Raw genomic sequence first — 24,342 nt, 5'->3', positions numbered from 1 at the left:
GAAGTGGTTAAGAGCAGTTGCTGTACTCACGGTAGAGCTGAGGGTATTAAGGACTTCAAAGATAAGAAAGTAAAATGTAACATGCTACATTATCTTACCATAATAGCTCAGTTTTCATGTACATAATGCATTGTAACTGCTGTTTTATGGCAAGTTTTTCAGATGCTGTAATTGCCTGGTGAACATTGCTTTGCTACATTCATTGACTGATGAATTCTATACAAACTTTAGACACATCACATAATGGGATGTCTGGAAAGTTGCAACGTGAACATTTTATTTGATTAGCCTAAATAAAATTGATAAATTATAGGGAACATAATTTTAGCTTTAAAGAGCCTTTGAAGAGGGTAAGTGAATAAAATATCCACATCTATGATGCAGCTTTTGCAGGAGACCTTATAATTCACGTGCATTTCAAGATCACAGTCAATTGCAGAAAAACAAAATTTTGCTTTGCTTTGTAAATTCATCGTTGGTGAGTTTAACTTAAGTATTCTTTACTTTAATCATCATAGTGGACATATGTCAGGGTATTTGATTTCATAGATGTTGTGGAGTATAGAAAATTTATTTCTCTCAAAGGCTAGACCTTTTGTCATGTTATTCCAAGAACTGTTCATTAAAAGTTAGGGTTTAAAAATATTATTATTGTTTTTATTATCATTATTATTTGGTACTCATTAAAAATAGGGGAAAGGAAAACAAACAAAAAACATACCAGTGTGGAATTCACTGATGACAGGAGAACACTTCCTTTTTGAAGATAATTTGAGAGTCCTACACAAAAATGATCTTGCTTTCTGAAGGGGTTTGGCACTCTTGCACCCCAAGAAATGCATCACCACAATTGTGGCAGATACTAAGGCTGAGCTCTCCAAGAACAAGTCACTCTATCTCCTGCCTTTTTGCTCGAGTGGAACTTGAGAACAAGAGCTCATGTTTCATCATTCGTCTGCATAATCACTTTCAGGTTCCTTCAAAGCGTGGCAGAATCCCCCACAGAGGGAAATAAAGCAAGACTTGGTGTTGCTTAATGCGAAGCAGAGGGTGGCTGGCGCAGGCAGAGACATGGAGGCTCTGCACCACAAGACACGGCCACAGCATCTTAGATGCTACACATTCAAATCCACCCTGTGCAGTGGTACGACAAATAAAGACTGGTGGTCTTTATTTATGTATAAATATAGCCCTGGTGGTCTAGGATGGATGGTCTGGAGGAGCAAAGCTTGCCTCTCTCTCTAAGGGACGTGTTTTGTTTTGGCGTGAGCTCGGCCCTGTGAGGCCCTAGCAGGCAGGTATCCCGTCTGATTAATCACAGCGTATGTTGTGATAGACGGTCAGCGTGAGCACTGCTGCTTGTCAGCATGCACACAGCCAGGGCATATGCTCCTTCCTGCCTTGCAGAAAGATCCAGAGGGGTGCTCGGAGCACTGGGCTTGGAGGGGTAACAATGGGGTGTAGAGGACAAGGAGCAGAAATAAAACCTTGTGAATGCAACCTTTCCCATACTTCATTTTCATCCTCCCAATTTTTCTCCCCAAAATGTGAAAGGAAGAGAGGAGAGAAACCCATTGAAGTAATCTGAACCCTCTGAAGGCTGTTTTATGAGTTCATTTATCTGGCTTTCTTGTTTTCCTTTGTAACTTCTTTCTTCTGCCAAAAATAACTCTTAGACTATAGATTAGCTGCTGTACAAATAGCAGTAAAATGGCCCAAACCTCCAGGAATAGACTTAATAACAAAGTCAGAATTGGAGGGGTTTGGGACATTTTATTACAAACTAATTGAATTGTAGAATTTTCTTGCACTTGCAAAGGCAACAAAAGTGCACTGTATATCGTATAAATGTAGTTTGTCGTATCAATGTCACTGTATTTTTCCTTTGAGAAAATATTCAGGTTCCATTATCTCTTACCCTGCGTGTCTTGTAAGGAGAAAACAATGTCTTAAACTGGAAATACTCCTTTTCCAGCCTTACTGCCCTTGTCTGGCACCTCAAACATTAGCAAGGTCTGGTTACTTCAGTTGAGAAAGGACTGTTCATGTCACATGTTAACAGGTGCAATGGCAATTGCAAATTTGGTCAGATGGGTCAAGATACCAAAGTGCAGAGTGATGCAATCCATCACCACGGTCTCATCAGAGTAGAGCAGGCAAGTTGGGAAATTGAGGACCACCTGACACTATTGGCATGATTTTATCTTGAAACAGAGATTCCAGTCCCACTTTTTCTATTTGTTACTTTGTTTTGAGAGAGGACCTACGTTAAAATCCTGAAAAGTGCAAATGCTTGGCTGCTCTGATTGGTGTGTTAAAGAGGGCCTTAGGAATAATTTGGCTAAAGTTTGAGGAAAATTAGTTCAAATGTGGAGAAGACTGTAGCCTGGAACTCTTTAGTTCACAGGATCTTTGTAAATACATTATTTTAATTAGGTATTTGAAACCACTGATGTGCTTGACTTTAATTGTCACCAGTGGTACTGTGTCAGCCCTCACATCCCTGAAGGGATGCTTGCTTATTCCTGGATTTGGGTAAGGAACGGAACGGCAGTGTGTGCTTTGTGTGGTTTTGCCCAGGAAATAGATATTTCAACCTGAGTATTTGTTGAGATTTTAATTTTGAAACCTTAGAAACTTCAGCACACAGATTGTTTGGGTTTTGTTTTGTTTTTTTTAAGGGGATGACAAAAAATTACTACATTTACTTTTCTATGAAGAACAAATTGTGCACCCAAAAATTTTCTGGGAAAGCAGCAGAGCATCTCTTCTTCTAAATGCAGAATCCTTACGTAAGCTTGTGCCTTCCTATCAGCCTATTTTTCTGAGTAACTTTTTTAAAGCAGGCGAGCTGGCCTGATGCTTAATGTATTGAGGATGTTGCTTGGCAACTCTGGGCCGTGCATGCGTTTCTGTGGGAGCAGCTGGACAGATGTTTGCACACAGGCTGACTTGGGAGCAGCGCCTGGTGGTGACCAAGTAAACCCAGTCCTAAAATTATTGTTTCAAGGGATGTGTGATAAATTAAACATTTGCACTGTGAGAGGCTGTTCATGATACTTGTTATTTGGAAAGTGTAAAAAGCTTTTCAAAAGGTGAGAGGCTGAGATGCCTTTCTAGCTATTTTTCAGTGCCTGGGGGACAGACGCACACCATTTGTCATTTGGGTGAATGAAATTTCTTTTGTTTAAAGCCGTGAGTTGAAGATGATGGTTTGCTTTGGTGTTGCCTTTCCCCACCCCCCGACTGTACCAGTGTCATTTTCATGCTATTGAGAGGATTTACCCTTCAGAGATACCAAGGTAGAGATCACAGGGCTGTTTTGGAGGTCTGTGTCCAGTTAGCAATTGCCTGCATTTCAGTTAGAAGGAAAACAGTGGAGTGTGACCCTCTGCTACTTTCTATCCTGATATGCAGTTTGCTGGGTACACACAAGGCATCTAAGGTATGCCACTGTATTTGCCAAGAGAAAAACACAGGAATCCTGGATCGGTAAGGAACCTCTGATTTTTCCTGTGAGTACTGATAGTGAGAGTGAGATGCAGAGGGAGTAAGCTGTTGAAGCAGAAGGAAGGAATGAATGTCTCTTCACTACCTTCGTTTTTACTGGCAGTGTCCCATGACTTGAATGTGAGACTTAAACTGTAATCTGAATCAGATCATGTTTTAATGCATTTTGGAAGTGTCTGAGCAGCTATAAACGTCAGGTGGAGGAGCTCCTGGCTGTGTGCAGAGGCTGTTTGCTGGAGGTGGGCTGCTCCCTCTGAACCCCAGTCAGGTTGGGGCTGAAGGATGGGGGTATAATTTTGGTTTTCGGTTGCTCACAGAAATAAAGGCTGATGCCCAACATCATCATCTGATGCCAGCACAGGCTGGCATAGCCCCCGACAGAGGCAGTGGTGTGATATTGCTGTCATTTTCACTGCTCATGTCACACCACACCACCCACTGCTCAGTCTTGTATTGATGAGATCTCACAGGGAATCATAGTGAGGAATTGATCAAGTTTATTATTTCCCCTCCATTTTCAGTTCTAACTTGAAAAGGTTTGTCTGCCTGCTTCTTCCCACAGCCTTAGTAAATATTTGTGGTGGCTTAGTGAAAGGGGCAGGAGCAGGATGGAGGTGGGAAGGAGCAGCTGGGAAATTGTGGGATCGATGGAGACATTTTTCCTGTTGGTATTGCAGATGTCTAACTGGGAGAATGTGTCAAACTGGGCCAGGGACAGGCTGCGAGGGACAAGGGTGGGCTTGGAGCCACCAGGCACAGCCCCGGGTCCTTGTTTTGTGAAGAGCAGCCACTTCTGCTGTAAAGTTTTGTGCAAGGAAAGATGTAACAGCAAGATGAGGCAGCATACTGGGAACAACTGTGCACTAGAGACAGAGAAATTACAGTCCATAAATTGGGGTTTTGCTTTGTTGTTGTTTTATTCAAGAGGTATATTTGATAGATTAAAAACGCAAGCCCTTCTCTTTTCTGTGAGTTTACTTATTGTTGTCCAGTCTGGGTTTTTATACTCTTGTGTTGCTCTGAGAGAATAAAAATGGAGAGAGCCTGACAGGAAAAATAGTCAGTGAACCTAAAGTTCTTGTTTAGACATGCCAGGTCAGAAATATTTTAATTGTAAGGAATCCTTGAGCCTAAAGTAATCCTTCAACCATTGAGGAAAGCAACATGGGACCTCTTAGCATATAAGACAATAAAGGATAAATGTAGTATAAAAAAGGACAAATGTGTTCTGTTTTGAGCAGGCCTTCTTACCTTTTCCCAATAACATTTGAGTATGATGATAAACATAAACATTCACTGTACTTTAAAGAACCTACTACTGCTTCCTTTAATTGCTATTAACCTTCATTAAGATGAGAATTGAACTGTGTTGGGTGCTATGCAAGCGCTCATTAAAGTGCCTTCCCTCCCTGGTAAATCTTGCAGCTAACGAAGACAAATTATATAAAAGCAGTAGGGGGCTATGCCTATTAACCTGGCCACTGCAAGTCATTTTATTATAGGTGTCATGAGGAAGAGAAATCTCAAATGGGATTTGCAGAATGCAGTTATGATTTAGGATGGCATTTCTATTTCTGATAGTAGTCCATAAATATGAGCACTGATTCTTCTTTGACTCAGTGAGACTCTAGCTTATGCTTAAGGTAAACTTCAGCTTAAATCCTTCTCTGAATTAGAGGAAAAGACATAGAAGAGCTAAAAATAGTTTTATAACTAAAGTGCAAGACTGGGTTTAATGGTATGGAGAAGAATGAAGGAAGCAACCCAGTAAGGGAGAATAGTTTTATTGACCTCCCTAGAGATGGTTGCTGTCTGGGAAGATTTTGGTCCTAGAGTTGCCAATTGTTGTAGTTAGGGCCTGGCGCTGCGGAAGAACTCGGGATGTAACGGAAAGCTAGCAGACCCCCTCTCTGTCAGGAGAGTAAGTTCTCTTGCAATTAGCCAATAGCACCTAAGTGTGATGTATGCAGATGGGAGTAACACAGTGAAGCCAGGCTATAAAATGTTAAGTTTCTCTGTAATAAATTGCCATTTTCACCATCCATCACATTGATGCAGTGGGAGGTGGACCGCGCGGTTGGGATAGCTGCCTGTGCTGGAGCCGATCGGGGTGCTTATCTTGCTTTAAACCCAACAGCCAATGGAAAATGAAAGTTATCCTTGCCTCCCTTATTATTGGGCTGTTCAAAATAGCACACAACAGAAAAGAAAGACACAGGAACCCTACTGAAATGAAAATAAATTTTTACTAACTGCATATTGTGTTGTTGGTTTCCTCTAGTCAGTGTATATTAAATCAGAGTACAGTTGAACATTATTAATGACTATGAATAAATGAAATAAATCAAAAATTAAAACCTTAACTGAGATTAAAAGCTTCAGTTTATTATCCTCTCTGAAAGCTAACTCTGGTATGTTTTGGTCACGGCCTCAGGTACATCCCAAAGAATCATGAATCCATAAAATGTAGCTACCTTTGGTTCATAATGGGGGCTGGAGAAGTGCAGCAGGAGGTAATCCTTGATAATCCAGTTAATTCTATCAGTCAGAAAGTAGCCACAGATCTGACAGTGGCAAAAGGCAGTGCTGAATTAATTGCAGTAAATCTTCTATAGGCAGGATTTCAGTTGCAAAGCACCAGGGCCAAATTTACTTATTGTTCCTTCAGTAGTCTTAAAATGAGGTAGATTTGGCAGTGACTGGCAGAGGGAGAATTACAGATAACAGACCAAATAAATCTCTTCACTGAGGTCAATAAACCAGTGTCAAGAATGAATCTGACCTGCTGTGTCACTGAGTTCTACTAAACAATATCTCATCTAAAGGTTCACTACTGACATATTTGAAGGCAATGGTAATATTGGCCAATTAGTTGGCATTATGTTTGTAGTGATTGAAGACAGAAATAGAAGATACGGTTTGATTTCTAAATCTTACCTTCATCTGTTCACAGTGATCATTCTTAATGATGAGAATTTTGTTCCATTGCCATGCAGAAAGTTAAGCTGCATGAGTCATGGACAGAATGGTTTGCTTTAATAAATGGAAGTGGATACGGTAATAATAAAAAAAAAGAAAAAACAAAATCAGTTTGACTCCAAACCCATCTGCCCGTCTAGACAGATAGTGCCAAGCTCCTGTCTGCTAAAAAGTATCTCCTTAATAATGCTGTATTAATGCTAGTACTTTTATAGTACTTGCCATTTTTCAAAGTGCTGTGCCCAGCTAATACATCACTGGCTGGACTTGAGATGGCTTTTTGCTGAGTTTGATAGCATTTTTGTGTCTTGCTTTTCTGTTGTGTGCTATTTTGAATGCCATGTCCAATCAATTAGGGAATCACAAGAATGTTTTAGGCATCAGTTCCCAGAGCTGGGCAATAATCCTTGTCCCTGTTCTTCCAGGGTTGCCTATTCATCTTTTCCTGGCAGAGACCATGTGTCTCCCTATTCCTCTCTTCCCCTATAAAAAAGGTCCTTAGAGTGGCCAAACGCTTTGCACAGGCCTGTTTTCCTTACAACTGTTTTCCTCTGAGTGGAACCCCATGGAGAAGAGGTGTGTGTGTGTTGGCACCTTTTCCTTCCCCAGCTCTAATTTACCTGCTTTCGGCTAGCCAGAGGCTGTGTTTGCTGTTGTTCTTCTCTGGCTTTTTCTTCCTCCCTTTGAAGGGGCAACACAAGCAAGTTGCAAGTGTTCACCAACGGGGAGAAACTGGAACAGCAAAAGGGGTGGATGGGTAGAGAAGAGAATGGAAGGCAGAACTTTAAACCTATTTTACCCCCTTCCTCAGCTATGTGTCATTCTCCTGAGTGACTCTGACTCTTGCTCATACGGTTGGGTCCTGCCATCTCAATACAGAAAATGGAGAAAATATGGGGAAGGTATATGGCACAAGGGGAAAGATACTGCTTTGGAGGGAAGATGAAGACATACCTCTGTAAGGGCTGAGGAGGAACAGATGTTGGGAAGTCCCTGGCCAAGAGGTATGGTGCTAAGGAGAGAGGGGGAGAATGGGCCAAACTGGATATGAGAAGAGGGGATGGTGTAGCAGGAACAGGCTGGGAGAGGCGTTCTGCAGTCACTGAAATGGAGAGGAGATGGTGTGGGGGTAGTGGCATGCAGGGAGCTCGTGTCTAAAGCAGCAGGGAGCAGGGGGTTCAAAGGCTGTGCTTTCAGAGTGACTGCCAGTACGTGGCATCCTGCATCCCACCCAAGCCAGTGCTGTTTTTAAACAAGCAAAATGTAGGAGTTCAGGACTCCTCCATGGCAGGCAGCAGGGGCTGTGTGACTTGTTGCCAGCAGGGCCTTATGTGGAGGTGAGAAGGGACTGTCCTAGGCTGCAGCAAGCCTGATGTGTTGGGAGTTGAGATGAATGGAACTCAAATGGAACCATTTGGTCTTGACATCTAAGCATCTGAAGCATCACCTCCAGAAGGAAAAGAAAATTGCAAAATAAAAGTTATTGTCCCATAGCAAGGCAGGAGGTAGTCTCTTCTCATGCTACGTGCACTTGTCATCCTGTGTCTTCCTTTTGTGTAAATGGACACTGCGTTAGTTCCAGTGAAGTGCAGGGGGTTTATTCACATTTCCCACCTCTGTAAGAAGAGTATGGATTCAGGCTTGCTGTAAGTGACAGAAAAAACATTTTAAAAAAATAATGTAGAACTGCTGAATCATGGAAACCTAAACTTCCTTGGACCTTCCTTCTGACAAAAGTCATGACAAGTTGGGCAACAAACCCACTTTGGGATTAGAAATTAACCCTTGTAAATGGAAAAAAATACCTAAAAAAAACCCCTGTGTGTTGAGAGCTCTGAAACTTAGGCCCATATTGGTAGCCCAGAGGTATCAGCTGCCTTTAGTCTGTTGCGAAGATTTCCTGTTTGTAGGAGCAGCCTGTTAATACCACTTGATGCTTTGAGGTTAAATCAATGTGCTGGAAGCCTTCTGGAGCCTCAGATGAAAGATGTCATTATGTATGCAGAATATCCACAAAAGGGATCACAGAGAATAGTGTAACTGTGGGGCAGATCTGCCTGCAGTACTGCTCAAGGACAACATGGGTGGCTGGGGAGCACTAATACCCCTGTGATGTATCTGCTTAAAAGTGATGTCAACACCTTCCTCTGTAATGGGCAGCGCAAGAGCTGCCAAGGGTTGAGCTGGTAAATTCTTGCTTGTTTTCTCACAAATATTTCTCAAGTCTCCTAGCTTGTCTTAGAGACTCAATTTGATTCAAAGCAACTCAGTCCTTTTCTTACTTTCCTCTTGTTTTGTTTTTTTTTGATTTTTTTTTAGGGTGGTTTTTTTTGTTTATTTGTTTCAAATCAGCTCTAATGTGCGTCTTAGCTGTCAAGTGCATTCCCTTGTGATTTGTGATGCCTTCCAGAGCTCCTGGTGGAAAAGAGTATACAAGTCTTGTTATTTTAAGTGCGTGACCAAAGGTATGCCCTCTCCTAGCTGATGGCATGCATTTTCCTTTTGAACTCTCCTTCCTTCTCAGGCGCATTACGGGGTGCCAGATCTGCTCCACGGCACTCTTGCATAGCAGGTGAAGAGGGCGGTGTGTGTCTGGCTATGATTCCACGTCAAATACAGAACAGCACAGATTTGCAGATCTGAGAAAGGGTATGCTTCTGACTACTGTCAAAACCTCCTTCTTAAATCCCCCAGAGATGCTGCTAATTAAAAGAGCTGTTCCCTACCCCTCCCTCTGCCCTGAGCATAATTTGGATCTCATAAGTTTTGGAAGCTCTCAAAGTGCCCTATCTAAAGAGAGATTAAGTCTCATTTATCCACTTGGCTGTACCAGGACTGAAGGTGCAGCATCAGACCCTGACGATCTGTCACTCTTCTGCAGCCAAGCAATCACTGCCTTTACTGTGGTCACTTCCTCCTCTGGAAAAGAGCAAGTTCAGCTGCTTCTGGTCCCCCAGAGAAGCAAATGAGCAGTGCCTCTGAGTGCAGTGATGCAGCAGTCTCAAACCCAACAGCCACTCCTATGTGTGCAGAGGGGAGAAGTGAGTCAATTTTGTGCTCTAAGAGGAGCTATGTATTTACCACATTGGAATGGTGCAAGTAGGACTGCTTCTGTATGCACTACGAATTTTTGATGCTTTCTGACATGTGGCATGTTGTGGTACAAACTTGAACGTCATTTTCGGTTTTACATTATCCCTTTTGGACCAGGAGCTGATGTGCAACAGGACCTGTATTTTATTTTTTTTTTTTTACATTTTGGCAATCTTCTTGAGGGAAATACGGTTCATATTTTAAGAACATGTAGTTTGTCACTGAAAATTAAAATTGAAAAGGCTGATAACATGCCCCCCACCCCCCATCAAAACCCCCATGTGTAATTCAAAGCCAGACCTTGCCAGCTCACAGCGTGCTGCTTTTAAGTTGACGGGGAGCTTCCCCATCGCGGGGGTTTGCCTGCAGCTGCAGCAGCTAAACTCATCTCCCTAGAGAGATGGATTCATTTAGTTGAGCCAAAAACGGCCAGATCCCTCCGGACACAGGTGGGGATCCCTGTGCTGGGTGGCGGGGGTTCTGTGCTGTGTCCAGGGAGGAGGGCAGGCGGGAGGGCTGCCCTCCACAAACCCGCTGCCATCCAGCCGCTCTCCCCGGCGTGCGGTTCTTTTTTTTTTTTTTTTTTTCCTTTTTTTTTTTTTTCCCCCCCCTTTCCTTTTTCCCTCCCTCTCTCCGGAGGAGCCTCGGCAGCCCTGATTTGCTGTGGAGCGGCGGAGGCTCGCTCTGGGCAGAGCCGGGCTGCGCTGCCGCTGCTGACGCGTGGCCGCCGCCGCCGCCGCGCCGGGAGCAGCCCCGCGCCCGCCGCCGCCGCTCCGCGGCCGAGGAACCTCCGCGCCGCTCCGGCCCCGCTGCCTGCGCTGTCCTCCCCGCAGCGGGGAGCTGAGGGTATGCCCGGGGGGGCGGGGGCAGATTGCATCTCCCCCCTTTTTGCGCTATATGCCTATTTATTTATATATATGTGTGCGCGTATATATGCAGACATATATAAATATATATGTGTATATATATTTACATCATTCTTAGGAGCCATTTTTGAGTTGGGGGGAGCGGCCTGTGCGTGCGGCCAGGCTGCCTGGGGGAGCCGGGGCAGGCAGCGAGCGGTGTCCCCGCAGAGCGGGGAGGGCGGCGGGGGCTCTGCGGGGACACACACACACACACACGGGCTTGGCTGCTCCCGCCGCAGCTCTGCCGGGGGGCGGAGGGTGGGAGGGCGATTGCAATTTTAAATTTTTTTTTAGGACGATACGCATTTCTGTGGGAAACTTCTGTGGGCGGCGGGGGCGGCGTGGGGCGCACCCCGAGCCCCCCTCGGGCCGTGCCTCCCCCAGTGCCCGGCTCACCTGGGGGACACAGCCCCTGGGCGGTGCAGGGGCCCGGCCGGGGCTGCGCTACTCGCCATGGGGGGGGTTACCCCCTACCCCCCCGCCCCGGGCCGTGGCTTCTGCAATGCGGTGGGTGTGGTTATGCACGGAGCACATCGCAGCCCCGGACCGCTGCAGTGGCAGCTCCGAGCCGGCCCCCTCCTGGCCGGCAGCGAGGGGCCCCGCCGGGCCGGGCTGCCCCGCTCCGCCCCGGCCCGCCCCGCGCTGGAGGGATCGCGCGTCCCTGCCCGCCTGACCCGGAGCGGGCTCCCAGCTGCTCGGGAGCGCGGCCCGGACGCTGGAAGCACTCACTGTCCCCCATCCCTGCTCCTGGCCCCGCGGAGCGCGGCGTGGAAGTGTCGGTGCCCGGCCAGGTCTGTGGGGAAAGGGGAGTGGAGAAGCCGCGGGTGCGACCCGAGTGCGGGCTGAGCGGGTCCCTAGTGCGCCCGCATCCTGGGTGCGGCCCCGCGCCCTTGGGCTGCCAGAGAGGGACCGGGGCGGGTGGGTGGAATCGGATTTTGTCTTTCTGGGCGTCCCATTTTTCATTCCAAGGCGAAACTTCATCACATGTAGCGAGACGCTGAAAAACTCGCACTCCTATGGTGACCGTAATAGCAAAGCATCCCCGTCCGGCCTTGCGCTGTCTTGATTTAATTTCTCTTGGGGCTGTGCTGGAGGAGGAAAGCGCTGGGTCAAGGCTGTTGTTACTCTCAGCACTGTTCTCCGGCGTGTGCCCCTGATCGAGGCAGAGATAGAAAGTATTTCCTCCACTGAACGTGCACGTTGCTTCCAAGCTGAAGGGAAACTACTTACAATGTTAGAGGTCTTTTCTGTCAAAATGATTGCGAGTCAGAGGCCTGCTTGCCAAAAAAAAAAAAACAAACAAAAAACTCGGGTTTAGGTGTGTCCTATGCGCATCTGTTCTTTTACAGCCTGGTGAGCTGAGTGATACCTTTTTGTTTTACTTTTAGTGTTGTCAGCAATTGTCTCTGTCCACAGAAAGCTGAAAGGTTTGTATAAAGAAAGCAAGTATAATTAAATCCCACAAAAAAATAAGAATATAAGCAAACTATATAAGGCTTGGACCAGTAAAGGTCAGATGCAACTGATGTATGCTTTTTAACTAAATCTATGGAGAAGAGTCCTTTCATAGAGTATTAAAAGGTCAAGATCATCATGCTGCATCACTGATGTTAAATTCACTGGTCTTGCTGCACCTCTGAGTGTGTACATGCATAATAGAGTATGAGCAAATACTGCTGTGCTGGTCTCCCTGGGTTGGAAAGTTTGAGCTCTAGTGTGAGGATGAGACCTGCATGGCAATCGGGGAGGAGAGCCTGTGAGCACTGCATTGGGGTAAGAGCTGCTGGAAGTTTGTGGCGCTGCATGAACAGGAAGGCTCCTTGAGCTGCTGGCACACTGCAGACCTGCTTGCTGCAGCAGAGAACACGAAACACATCGGGAAACATGAAAAATACACCGGTTCTATTTAATCAGCCCGGTACGGCCCCGGCCTCTCCCCTCACTAATTGCCTGCAGTCGCATCCCTCTGTTAGTGGTGCAGCTGATGGCCTTTTCTCCCCAAAGTCTTCCCCCTAGGACGAGGAGCTGGTCGGATGCGCATCAGGAGCTCATCCCATGGGAGCCCGCTGCTGCGGTGGGCAGGTTTAGCCTGGAGGAGGGGCGCAGGGTGTGGCACCCATCCCCAGCCTCCCCCTGCGCCTCAGCCTTGGCCGCTCCTCGCTGGGTAGGGCTGTGTCTGACTGCTGGAGAGCTGCACCAAAACTGGAGAGGGCTGGTTTGGGTTGGGGTTTTGTTCTCTCTTCCGAGAAGGAGCAAGTGAAGGTGAAGCTACAACTTACGTAATTTTTCATTTAATCAGGGTGAAATATGTTCTTGTCTGTAGCGGAAACCTGCTGAATATTTAGTCTTTGATGAGAAAAAACTGTTATTCAGAGACTTTTATTTGAAATCCAGGAAGGGGTAGGTGATAGTAGATTTGTCCCACAGCAATGTGGTCGCACTTATGTTTGTTATATTTGTTGTTTAATATATGGTTGTGAGTTCCATGGGGGTTATGCATGGTTGTTTTCTTCAAATATGTAAAATGTCGCTTCTTTGTATTTCAGGCATGATCTTGAGTTAACAGAAAGTTCTTGAAATGTGTTAAATGTGTTATTCACGGTGGGTGACATTCAGACTTGTTTCATGGAACTCTCATGTACCAGTAAATGACTGCTTGTTGTCTGAGGGAAAACGTCAAACCATTTATAAGTGATTATAAAAGACCTCTTGTTTCTCATGAGATGAAGCATCAGCATTTTCAACATAAAAGTGTGAAACTATGTGACTCTGTCACATCAAAATACATCCTTGGGTGAGATTGTCTATGTGTTCAGTGCATGTTCAGTATATGTTGGGCTTTGAAAACGAAGGGTCAGTCTGTGCAGGGAGGGCTGTTGTGAGTCTGCAGGATTGTGGGTTTTTTGATACGTATAGCATGGCCCTAGGATTTTGTGGCTTAGTGTCTTATTTATCACATTTTTACAGGAAATATGTTAGACTGCAGTGTTTGAATGTTCAAAGTGTTTTTTTCAAACAAAATTTCTCTCTAATCAAGGGAGTATAAATGCACGCATATAACTGAAAAATATGATTGCTCTCAACTAAGCTGAAAATTAGAAAAAGTGTTTATTCTGGATGATGGATTGTTTTTATATGGTACCAAAGTTGTAGAGTATAAGAGTGTTACCCAGAACTAGACTTAAATAGGCATCACTAAGCAGTTTGAGTCAGTAGCATAAAGGAAGTATTTAAAAGAGATGAACCATTGGAAGAACAATAGATTATATAGCTTTTATAGCAACTTTCTCTAAATTTTCAATCTCCATTTATAATAGCTGGGGATTGGTCTAAGTCTAAATGAGTATATGGACACATAGCACTGCCTCTCAGTAGCTGGCTTGAAACACCCAAAGAGAAAGGCTCGTTTTCTTTAGGAAGATCTCCATTCCTTAAAGGAACAGCCCAGGTAGTGGAGAAGAGGAGCATAAGCACTTTTCTTGGCTTCAGTAGGAGAAAACCTACAGGCCCTTTGCTCCCTCCCCTGCCACTTTCAATTGTTGTCACCATCACCATCAGGGCAGAGGGAGCTCAGGAGGATTGCTGGGGACTGAGTACTTCTGGAAAAGCAGAAATGGGTCACTATTTGGGACAACTGAGTTAATCTGAGACAGTGTGCTGTATAGACAGCAAAATCAGTATCTCCTGCACCTTTCCTGAGTAACTGATACAATACAATTTAAGTAATTATCAGCTTTTTGTCTCTGGAGGAAAATGACGTTTTTAAATTTTACTCGCTCTTTGTATCAGCAGAGCTGGCTGTTCTTGTATAAACTGGATAAAAGCAAAAATGAGATTATAATCTGTCAGACCATGAATCTGTTTGCATCCTATGGGGTGCAGTACATGAAAGAGTATTACATAAATGAAAGTTTAAAAAGTACACAGAACAAAAAAAAAAATGGGGGGAGTGGAACTTTTCTACATAGACCTCTTCAATTTTTACCCTTTCCTTTATAGATCTTGGAAATACTTTATGTGCCACAGACAGAACAGTTTTCAGTGGCTTCACTGTCTATCAAAACTGATCTGTTGGCAAGCTGAGAAACAAAAGAAGTACTGAAATCCGCATGTGGATCACCAACCAGATGTTTGATCCCACTGAGAAAAGTCTTTCAGTTTAGAGGGTTAAGGAAGAATGTGGAAACTGGGGACTCAGAGCATGTGTCAGGGATAAAGGGCTAGAATAAATGGAAAGCATATGTGAATAGAAAAAAATATTTTCAGGAAGGCAAAGGGAATGTGAAGAGAAAAAAGCAGGATACAATTTTGGATACCTGCTCATACACACCTGTATATTTTTGTGAAACAGATGTTTGTTGGCAAATGGGACAGGAGGAAGCAGTCACAGCATTGCTCTATTAGGTGAGACTTGGGAAAAGAAATGGAATAGAGAATGTTTGATGATTCTAGTTTTGGCCTATGTTAGAATTGGGACTACCAAGGTGTAGCATGTGCCCATTACCTGGCTTTTACTGCTTTTTCCCAAAACAGGGGTTGAATTCTGTTCCCAGATGAGCTGCACGTAGCAAGTGAGGGAATAATTTCAGGTGGCAACAGCTGATCATGGTGGGCTTTTGTTTGGAGCCCTGTTGATGAACAGTGGGATGTTCATGTGAGAGAGGTAGGGAAAACACCTGGCCCTGGCCCATGTCAGACCAGGGAAAGCTGCACACTTATGCCTGTGGTTTTCTTCTGCTCTGTAGTTGTGTCCTGTTCTTCCAGTCAGGCTCTTGCCTATCACTCCCCCCTGCAAGTCCCCTTTCCCTGCCTGTATTCACTAGCTGGGTCCCTCTGTCTTTGGGCTCCTTGGTGGAATCCCTGCTGGAACCCAATCTTCTGGCACTCTCCATTCTTCCCATCACCTGGGAAAGTGGCCAAGTACCTGCTCTGCTTCTCCTCCTCCTCATTTGAGATTATTCCTTCGTATTCCTTATCTTCAGAGCTTCATCCCTTGTGGTGGCTCAGTCGCAGTGCTCTCCACCTCCCTGGAGGAGGTGACTAAATCCTGGGAGACAGCCACTTGCTGGGGTGCACCAGCAGCCTTTCCCTGGTGGCGGGAGGTGACACCGCTCGTGGCAGCCAGGGAACCTGACACTGCTGGTAGCAGTGGAGCAGGAGGACTCCCTGGTGGGGGAGACTACTTTGTTTAGTCCTTATGAATCTGAGGGCAATCATGTGTAACACCTCCAGTTTCCTGGGACGTACTGGCTGCTAATAAAATCATGTTTAATAAGCCAGCAAATGTAAACAGGCAGTGAAGAACAGAAGAAGAAGCAGAAAAAAAACACCCAGCTCTTCCAGACCTAGGAAACATATGTTTATACTAACTGAGAGACCTGTTCTTGCACCCTGACTCACGTCGGGGAGTATCTTAATCTGCCAGTCTTCCCACGGAAATCAGTAAGCCTGGCTGTGAAGCAAGGCTCAGTTTGGTTTAGATGGAGGTATCAAAATCTGACCCAGCGAAATCCTAGCTTAGGTCAGGAAGCTGTAATCTTTCTAAGGACCCTGGAAATGATTACTTCACCAGGTGCTCTGCATTTTTCACTTTTTTCTTTCAATTAAATTTCTGCTGTTGAAAAGCAAACCTTTGTTGCAGACAAAGCTTAGCCCCTCTGCTCCCAGCATGGTCTGATAGCTGAATGTGACCCACAGATGCACTTGAATACATACATGGACATGTGGATATATACAAAGAGAAACATCACTGCTTGCCTGTGAGAATTACTTGTAGCAAGAAATCCGATACCTCTGGCTTGTTCCTAGTAGCGGCTCCTAACCTTGCCTATCAGTAAATACAGGGTTTGATAAAGATAAGGACAGTGGGTGATATATAAAAATGTGTGCTCAGGAAAGCAGGGTCTTTTAGTTTGGTCAGATGGTCTCGATAGTTCAGGCACAGGTTGCACAGAGGCCTTTGGGTGGGGCATCTGGCACCAGCATTGGCCAGGGAGGTTGGGGAATGATGGGCAGCTGCTTTTTTGGTCGGCGTGTCACTTTGTCTCCAAGCAGGCATAAAACTCACTTCCACTTGAGGGGCTGGCCCAAGGCACAGTGGCTTCTTGTAAGCAGGTTTCTTAATTCATCTTTGTTTAATGATCACACAGTTTGCTGACACCACCAAGCGGTTTGGTGTGGCTGATGTGCTGGAGGGAGGGGATGGCATTTAGAGGGACCTTGACCTTTCAGAGGCTTGAGAGGTGAACCTCTTAAAGTTCAGCAAGGTTAAGTGCAAGGCCTTGCACGTGGGTCAGGACAAACCCAAACTCAAATACAGGTGGAGAGATGGACTGAGAGCAGTCCTGAGGAGAAATACTTGGGAATGTTTGTGGAAGAGAAGCTCAGCATGACTCAGCAAGGCATGGTTACAGCCCAGAAAGCCACCAGCATCTTGGGCTCCATCAAAAACAGTGTAGCCAGTCAGCTGAGGGGTGTGATTCTCGCTACTCTGCTCTCATGAGACATTACCTGGAATATTGCTTCCACCTGTGGGTCCCCAGCACAGGAAAAGTGTAGACCTGTTGGAGCAGAGGAGGACCACAAATGTGATCAGAGGGCTGGAGCACCTGTGCTATGAAGACTGACTAAAAGAGTTGGGGTTGTTCAGACTGGAGCAGAGAAGGCTCTGGGGACACTGCATTGGGACATTTCAGCTAAAGGGGGCTTACAGAAAAGATGGAGAGACTTTTTACATGAGCATGTAGTGACAGGAAAAGATGGAATAGCTAGGTTTTCTAGAGAAGTTCTGGATTCCACATGCCTGAAAGTCATATAATCATAGAATATACTGAGTTGGAAGGGTCCTATCAAGGATAGATAAATTCCAACTCCTGGACCTATGCAGAACATCCCAAGAATCACACCATGTGCCTGAAAGCATTACCAAAAGCCAGGTGTCCAAGGCCACATTGGAGGAGGCTTTATGCAACCCAGTCTAGTGAAAGATGTCCCTGTTCATGGCAGGGATGTCGGAACTTTGTGAGTTTTAAGGTCCCTTCCAACCTGAACTATTCTAGGGTGATGGCAGTACGTGGCTCCTTTAACCATGTGTCTCACTAGGCAAGTGCTGTTGTAAAATCTTAAGAACAGCCCTGGAAGGAGGAGCCCAGCTGTGGGGTTGAAAGGTGAGGTGAGATGACAAGGCTTTTTTTAACCTTGGAATTTGTCTTTTCCACTTCTTCTGTCGTTCCCATTTAGATCATTCCAGAAGACTAAGGTTTTGGTCAATTATATGTGCTTAAAGAGAAACACTGTAATGTAGTTTCCACTGTACTGGAGCATTATTCTTGTACAGCTGGAGCTGGCAGCCTTTCATTCCTTTACCACCTCCTTTTTTACTCCTAAAAATAGCAACACACTACAGCAGTATTACAGGAGAGGCAGAAGAACGTTTCCTGAGCAACAATTTTCGCCAGATAGTAGTTGAGGTAGCATCAAGAGCAGATTTGGGGGAAGTTGGAGGAAGATATAAATAGGAACAGAACAAAATGGGACAGATGCAAAATTGGTACGGAGGCTGGTCAGTGAAAAGCCTATGGATGGTGATGTTCATTGGGCTGTGTAACAGTCTGCCTGGGGAACTGGGAGAAACCTCAGCACTTGAATCATTTAGGAGTTGTCGAGACAGAGCACTCGGCAGCACTGCATGGGTAACAAACCCACGGTGCAGATAGGAGGCGTGGGTGACATGACCTAATTTTCATCTCTGATTTCTATGATTTATTAAAGAGTTTTGCAGACTTTCTCTTAGCAGGCTTAGAGCTGGAATTTGAAGCATGGCAATTAGGAAGAGCCTTTAATTTTGTGCCAGCACGCTGTCGGGGTTTCATCTGTTACTTGCAGGGGTAGTGTGCTAAGTGCAGCAAACAGAGGTTGGGGACAGGCTCTGTGCCAGCTTGGAGCTGGTATTGACACTGGTTTGCTTTCTGTGTTCAGTCCTGCCCTCAGTGCCACTGCTCATACTTGTGCATTTAATCATCTATGGGCTATAGTAGATATTTTGGAAGAAAACCCAAAAACCCACCACCCACAGCCACTTCTTATGCCACCCTATTTAATGACACTCTCAAGAAATAGAGAATAGCTAATTTGTCTCACTCTTGTGATCTTAGGAATCCCTTTGTGCCTGGGTTGGAGAAGCAGAGCCAGCAGACAAAGCTTATGCCCTCACTGGTTTTCAAAGATAGGGAGAAAAGACAGCGCCCACTTCCTTCATCAATATATTTAAATATCTTCAGCCAGCTTTCTGTCTGCATAAACAGTGTACCTACTTTTATTTGCACAAACTAAATATGCCACACAATTATTGTGATGGTGAAATGCTGATATAACTAAGTTACTTGAAAGCTAAATTAAACATACTTGGAAAGCCGACCTTACACTTGTAAGTGTTGGTGCTAAGGTTGTTACTTCTGATCTGTTACCCCTTGTCCACGGTTTTTTTGAAGCTAAACCACACAAAATTCCATACTTAAGATTTGAAAGTTTTCTGTCCTCATCTGCTTCTTCTGTGACTTAGATTTCTTGACTTACTCTTCATTGTGTGAATCTGAAACTGTTTTTCTTACACTTGCATCATGTATAAGCTAGGAATATTTTTCTATGTAGCTTCTCTGCCAACATGATAATGCAGAGCAGTAAAGCCAGCCCTAGGGGACAGTGATTGGATTAAAGTTGCAGAGCTGAAGAGTAAAAAAAGTTCCTTCTTCTTAAATTTTTACCGACTTCCCATTGCTGTTCTGTGGGAAGGGACATAAAATGTCTCTTGTCTGTTCAGGGCAAACTACATGGTTTTGGGCTTACCCGTGGGGGCAAAATGGCTACACTGACCAGAAGGATACCAGCAGCTTCTGTAACAGGAGTGTCTGTATTAAAGCAAACTCTTTACCTGGCTTTGGATGCCCTCCCTCTCAAGCTCCAATGTTGTTTTTACCTATCTGCTTTGCAGACACGATCACTGTATTTTTCTCATCCTTTGATGTTCTGAACCACCTTGCCTCACCCTAGTAGAAGTTTGGTTATTGCAATTTGTTTTCCTGTTTCCTTGTGTCCTGCATTTTCCATCATCTGAAGCACCCCTTTCTAACTCTAGCCAGCATTTCTTCTATCTAAAAGCAAAATAGCTGGTATGAAAAAAGATGCCCCCTGTGACCTTCTGATCCTATGATGCTGCTTTGAAGAATACTGTCAGTGTAGTTATGCCTCCTTCTTTTAACCAGTCTGTGGAAATTGATAAGAGTGTTTGATATTCCATAGATTTGTAAGAAATAATGCTGTGCTTTTTTTTTTTTTTTTTTCCCCCTGAGTAAAAAAAGTGCTGGAATGCACTAGAAGATGTGGCAACAAAACATAATGTTAAAAACTTTCTAATTGCATGAGAAGATACCCATCGTCCTCTGGCTTCCAAGCAGTTATAAAGGGATAAAACAGCTCATTAACTACATACTGCATTATGTACTTTACTGAAAATGCTTTGCCACCTTTCTTTTAAGGCAGGCCAAGGTTATCACTGTTTCTAACCTGCAGAACTGTGAGTGTGCTTCCTTGATAGTGTCCTCTGTGCCTGGAATGTTGTTGCAAGAAGAAAAAGCTCTGCAGGACAGTATTTGGCAAACAGATCAAGGTCTCAGCCAAGGAAATACATTGTCTGTTCATTTTCTAAACAAAACTAGCTCAGCTGAAGGCATGTGTTTTGTATCTGGTTTCCACTGGCTCTATTTAGATTTTGTAAAGTAGATGTGATATGCAATTATTTCTGCAAACGTGATGTTGTTTAAAAACACTAGTTGTTAAATATTTCTTAATTAAATGTTGGCTGCTGAGCCTGAAAGAAGCTGTCCAGAAATTAGAAGGGACAGCACAAACATTATCAAGAGTCTGAATAAGAGTTTACATAATGAACAGAATTATTTCCTACTTAAAAACATACTGGAGATGTGGGCTGAGCAGAATTCACTCTTTGACTAATCTCACGTTTAAACCAAACATCTTTACATTTCCAGGCAATGAATCCTGCTTTCCTCTGGCATTTAGCCTTCATGTTAAGACCTTGGATAGGCTTCTCTTAACCTACTATTCTGAGACTGTGATGTATGGAAACCCCATTTTATTAACTGTATTGAAATTTTTAGAACTTTATTTCTTTCTCAACTGTGGTAGGACATACAATGAGGAAACTATTGCTCACTAATTCTAGAGAGGTACGAAATTGGGACATCAGAATAACATATAGCATTGGTTAAGATAACAGTTCTGAAAAATGCGTGGCAGCTTCCAGAATTGGGGTGACAAGGCATGGTAACAAGTGTAGTCCATCAGAAAAAGGCAGCTCCTTGAAAACTTAGTGTGAGCTTGGAGTATTTCACAGGCACAGCGAATAAGCAGAATTGGAAGGAGCCTTCAAGGATCTTCAAGCCTATTTCCTGACCCTGCACAGGACACCCCAATCATCACACCACGTGCCTGAGTATTGTCCAAACACTCCTTGAACTCTGCCAGACTTAGTGCTGCGACCACGTCCCTGGGGAGCCTGATCCAGTGCCCTGCCACCCTCTGAGTGAAGAACCTTTCACTAATACCTAACCCTGGCACAACTTCAGGCCATTCCCTTGGGTCCCATCACTGGCAAGCTGAAGTAGTGACAGGTAAAGTTTTCATTCGGTTTCAAACAAAAAGCTCCTCAGACTCCTTAGTCCTCCCTGTCAGAGCCACAAGTACAGAGCACACTGCTCTTTCCAGGTGCAAATAAAGGCCTCAGCTTCATTTCTATCACCTTCATTGCAAACCACAGCATTTCTTATCAGTGGGCCTGCACAGGTCCTCCCCTGCGTTGGAAAACAAAAGGTAGGAGGTGGCAGTGGGGACAAGGGTGAGGTCCTGGGCCCTCCTGGCTGTTGTGCTTGTGAGGAGCAGGACTTCACCCTGTGGGTGCTGCAAGACATGGCTTTCCCTTCTCAAGGATGTTCTGTGGTAGCTCCTGGGGCTGGTGGCTGACTGACTGCTCTGCTTGGTCTTTTGTCGTGGGCGCCGCCAAGATGAATAATTCAGTTTGTCAGGTGAAAATTTAAATTGCATCAGTCACACCTCTTCTGGAGTTATCCTGTGATTAAAAATGACAAACGGGTTTCAATGAAACACTGTTTTCATGTTCTCCTAACCTCTCAACACATACGTATTTGAAGCTTAAGAGTGTCACACGCACTCTTCAAAATTCATCTTTAAAATTATATGTTTAATGTAAGGAGGGAGAAAAGTTTCACCTATAGTTTAGAGAGAAATGAAAGTGTTTCCATTTTCACTTGAAATATTGACCTTTCTTGCCTTGCTGCTAGGAACAAGCCATGGCTTTTCAGACTTTGAATTTCTGAACTTATCTGGCATGATCTCTTTGCCGAGAAGTGATACTTTTAGACTTGACAAAACCTGAATGATGAATCTGGTGGCCTACCAAAATAGCCTTATGGTAGCTGATAAATCCTGCAGAGTTATTGAAATCCATTAAAACCTTAATGTTAAATTGTTAACCTCAAGCAGTAGTATAACATGGAAAACCAAGGCATTCCTTTCCTGAAGGTGCCCTGCTTTGTTTAAATGGCTGGTAGCTTCCAGCAAGGTGGTAGCCTCATCCCCTATGAAACCAGCCTGCAGTTTCATAAACACGAAGGCTGCATCTTGCCACTCAATTTTGCTCTGCCACGTGAGGCAAAAGGCAAAACCAAAGCATGCTGTGACTCCTGAAGATGTTGAAGGAGACACCGAGGTGGCTGATCCTGAACATCCCTGAGTCTTCATCAGCAGGCTACAGGCTGTGGGCTGTCAGGATTGCCAGCTGGCACTTGCCAGTCATACTGTGAATGGAGCCTGCTTGCTGTTTCCAGAGATTGTGCCTCAGCAGTCGAGCAGATGTTGCCCTGCTCTATAACAGTATTTGGAGATACAGGCTCCCGGGTTTTGGTGTGCAGAGTTGCAGAGCTCTGGGACTGAGGATGATGTGCACGTCTCTCCAACCTTCAAGTTTGGGTTGGGGGAACTTTGTGGCCTCAGAGGCTCAGCAGGTGTCCCAGGAATTTGGGGCTCACAAAAATAACAGCATTCTGTGGCTGTTGGAGGGGGATTTTCTTGTACTGGATTTGAAGGGCTTGTGGACAATGAGTCTCCTGCACCCCACTCTGCGTGTCCACTGGGTGTTACACTGCCTTCACCTGCTCTGTTCAGCTTCCTCAGGGTCTTATGTCATGTTACCAAAAAATAGAGCATTTGCTTCAGACATCTTCTCCCTTTTTCAATTGTGAAGCCAGTAATTTTCTTATAAAGTATCAAGTCCTCTTGAGCACTGCAAGAATAGTACCAGACGGAAATGTTGTCAACCAGCTCTGCTGTTCAAGTAATCTCTTACATGAATGTGAAAAACACATTTTCCAGATTGAAGTGATAACCTCAATTTACTGTTGCAATCTAAAATAAGATAGTAGGCTTTCATTATTTTAATTCAGCCTCCTCTTTAAACTTTGGGCTTGAATCAAACAGCTTTGTAAATGATGTTGGTTATACAGTTATTTCTAGTATATTTTCCATACAAAATGTGTAAACGCATGTATGTATGTATCATTTTTCAAGCTCTTTGCATTCCAGCTATTGGCACTATAAAAATGCATTAGTTTAACTGTTAAGATAATACTACTTGGCCTTTTAATTTCCCTGGTAAAAGATGAGACAGTTTTTAAGCGAATAGAAGGTTTTAAACCAAAAACCTGTAAGGGTAAGAGGCTTTGTTTCTAGTCCATGGTCTTGGAAATTGGAAAAAGAGCTTTTTAAGGACTACTTAGAAATAAATGATGGATATTGGTGCCATCTCTTAGTGTGGCAGCTGGAAAGTTTAATTATAGTCAGGGAAGTCAGTTAGGGATTAAGGAAAGTGTTAGCAGAAGGGGTGAATGTTAATGACAGCTGTTTGCTATAGGCTTCAGTGAGGCAAAGAACATATAGAACATAAGTGTAGGGACAAACATATGCTGGATTTGAAAAAAACCCAGACCTTTGTGCCTTGGCACGTGACGCCAGTTTGTGTGAATTCATTTTACCATCTCGCACATGTGGAGGGGGGAAAACTTTTTTTTCCTGAGTCCTCAGCACAGGGGAGCTTGTGTTCACAGTTGGAAAACAGCACCTGGGCCAAGGATAAATATAAACTGGGAGAGAAGCATGTACTCATATCCTCATTAGGAGAGTGGAATTGGCCCGAGAGAAGGGGAACCATACAGTGAAATGCTTGGGCAGAGGCCCTGACATCCACATTCCTTGCACTGGCTTTGCTCTTGTCCCAAACAGCACACTGCCTGTGCCTGCAAAGACCTGTGAACTAAAACAAGTTAGAAAACCCATGGCACTGAGTGTAGGGGTTGTAAGCACCTTGTACCTTGTGTTGCAGATGTGCAGTTTGAAGGAAACTCCAAATTATTTTGCTTCTGAAAGCGATATATTGGGGAAATACTTCTGCTCAGGGTACCCATAAATCCTGTTGTACAGGTTGGACACCACTGTTGAGGTTAGAAACAGTGCAAAGGGCAAGGATGGTTACGGCCAACACATCTGTCTTCCTGTTCTGTCATTTTCCTAGGTACTCAGTTTAGGTTTATTCATTCAAGTACATTCAGTCTGTTCTGAAAATAGCTAAATAGCATTTTTTTTTCTTCTGTGGCACAGGTTTTTCACTATATAAATTTTGTTTGAATGAAGAGGAGTTTAAAGGGATGTGTGCCAGACTTAAACTTGCGAGGTGCATACATGACTTATCAAGTCTGTTTTCTAACAAAAA

The 24,342-nt window shown here is 44.4% G+C and overlaps 1 protein-coding gene across 35 annotated transcripts in view; it reads left to right on the top strand.

Moving 5' to 3' along the window:
• Positions 1-24,342, top strand: part of EPB41L3 (erythrocyte membrane protein band 4.1 like 3) — a 143,699-nt gene that overhangs the window by 36,214 nt on the left and 83,143 nt on the right. For 24 of the 35 annotated variants that reach the window (XM_086891843.1, XM_086891818.1, XM_086891938.1 and 21 more), the window contains exon 1: positions 10,229-10,428. The exons of 3 other annotated variants lie outside the window; for them this stretch is intronic. The gene's annotated coding sequence lies outside the window, so the exon portion shown is untranslated. Of the gene's footprint in view, positions 1-10,228; positions 10,429-11,115; positions 11,279-12,516; positions 12,750-24,342 lie in introns of those variants that run through there. 8 more of the 35 variants (XM_086891913.1, XM_086891851.1, XM_086891715.1 and 5 more) reach the window with 2 other exon arrangements.

The sequence above is a fragment of the Cyanistes caeruleus genome, chromosome 1, assembly GCF_971803275.1.
Source record: "Cyanistes caeruleus chromosome 1, bCyaCae1.hap1.1, whole genome shotgun sequence".
Lineage (NCBI taxonomy): Eukaryota > Metazoa > Chordata > Aves > Passeriformes > Paridae > Cyanistes > Cyanistes caeruleus.
The sequence above is the reverse complement of the archived record's forward strand: the minus strand, read 5'-3'. Positions and strand labels throughout refer to the sequence as shown.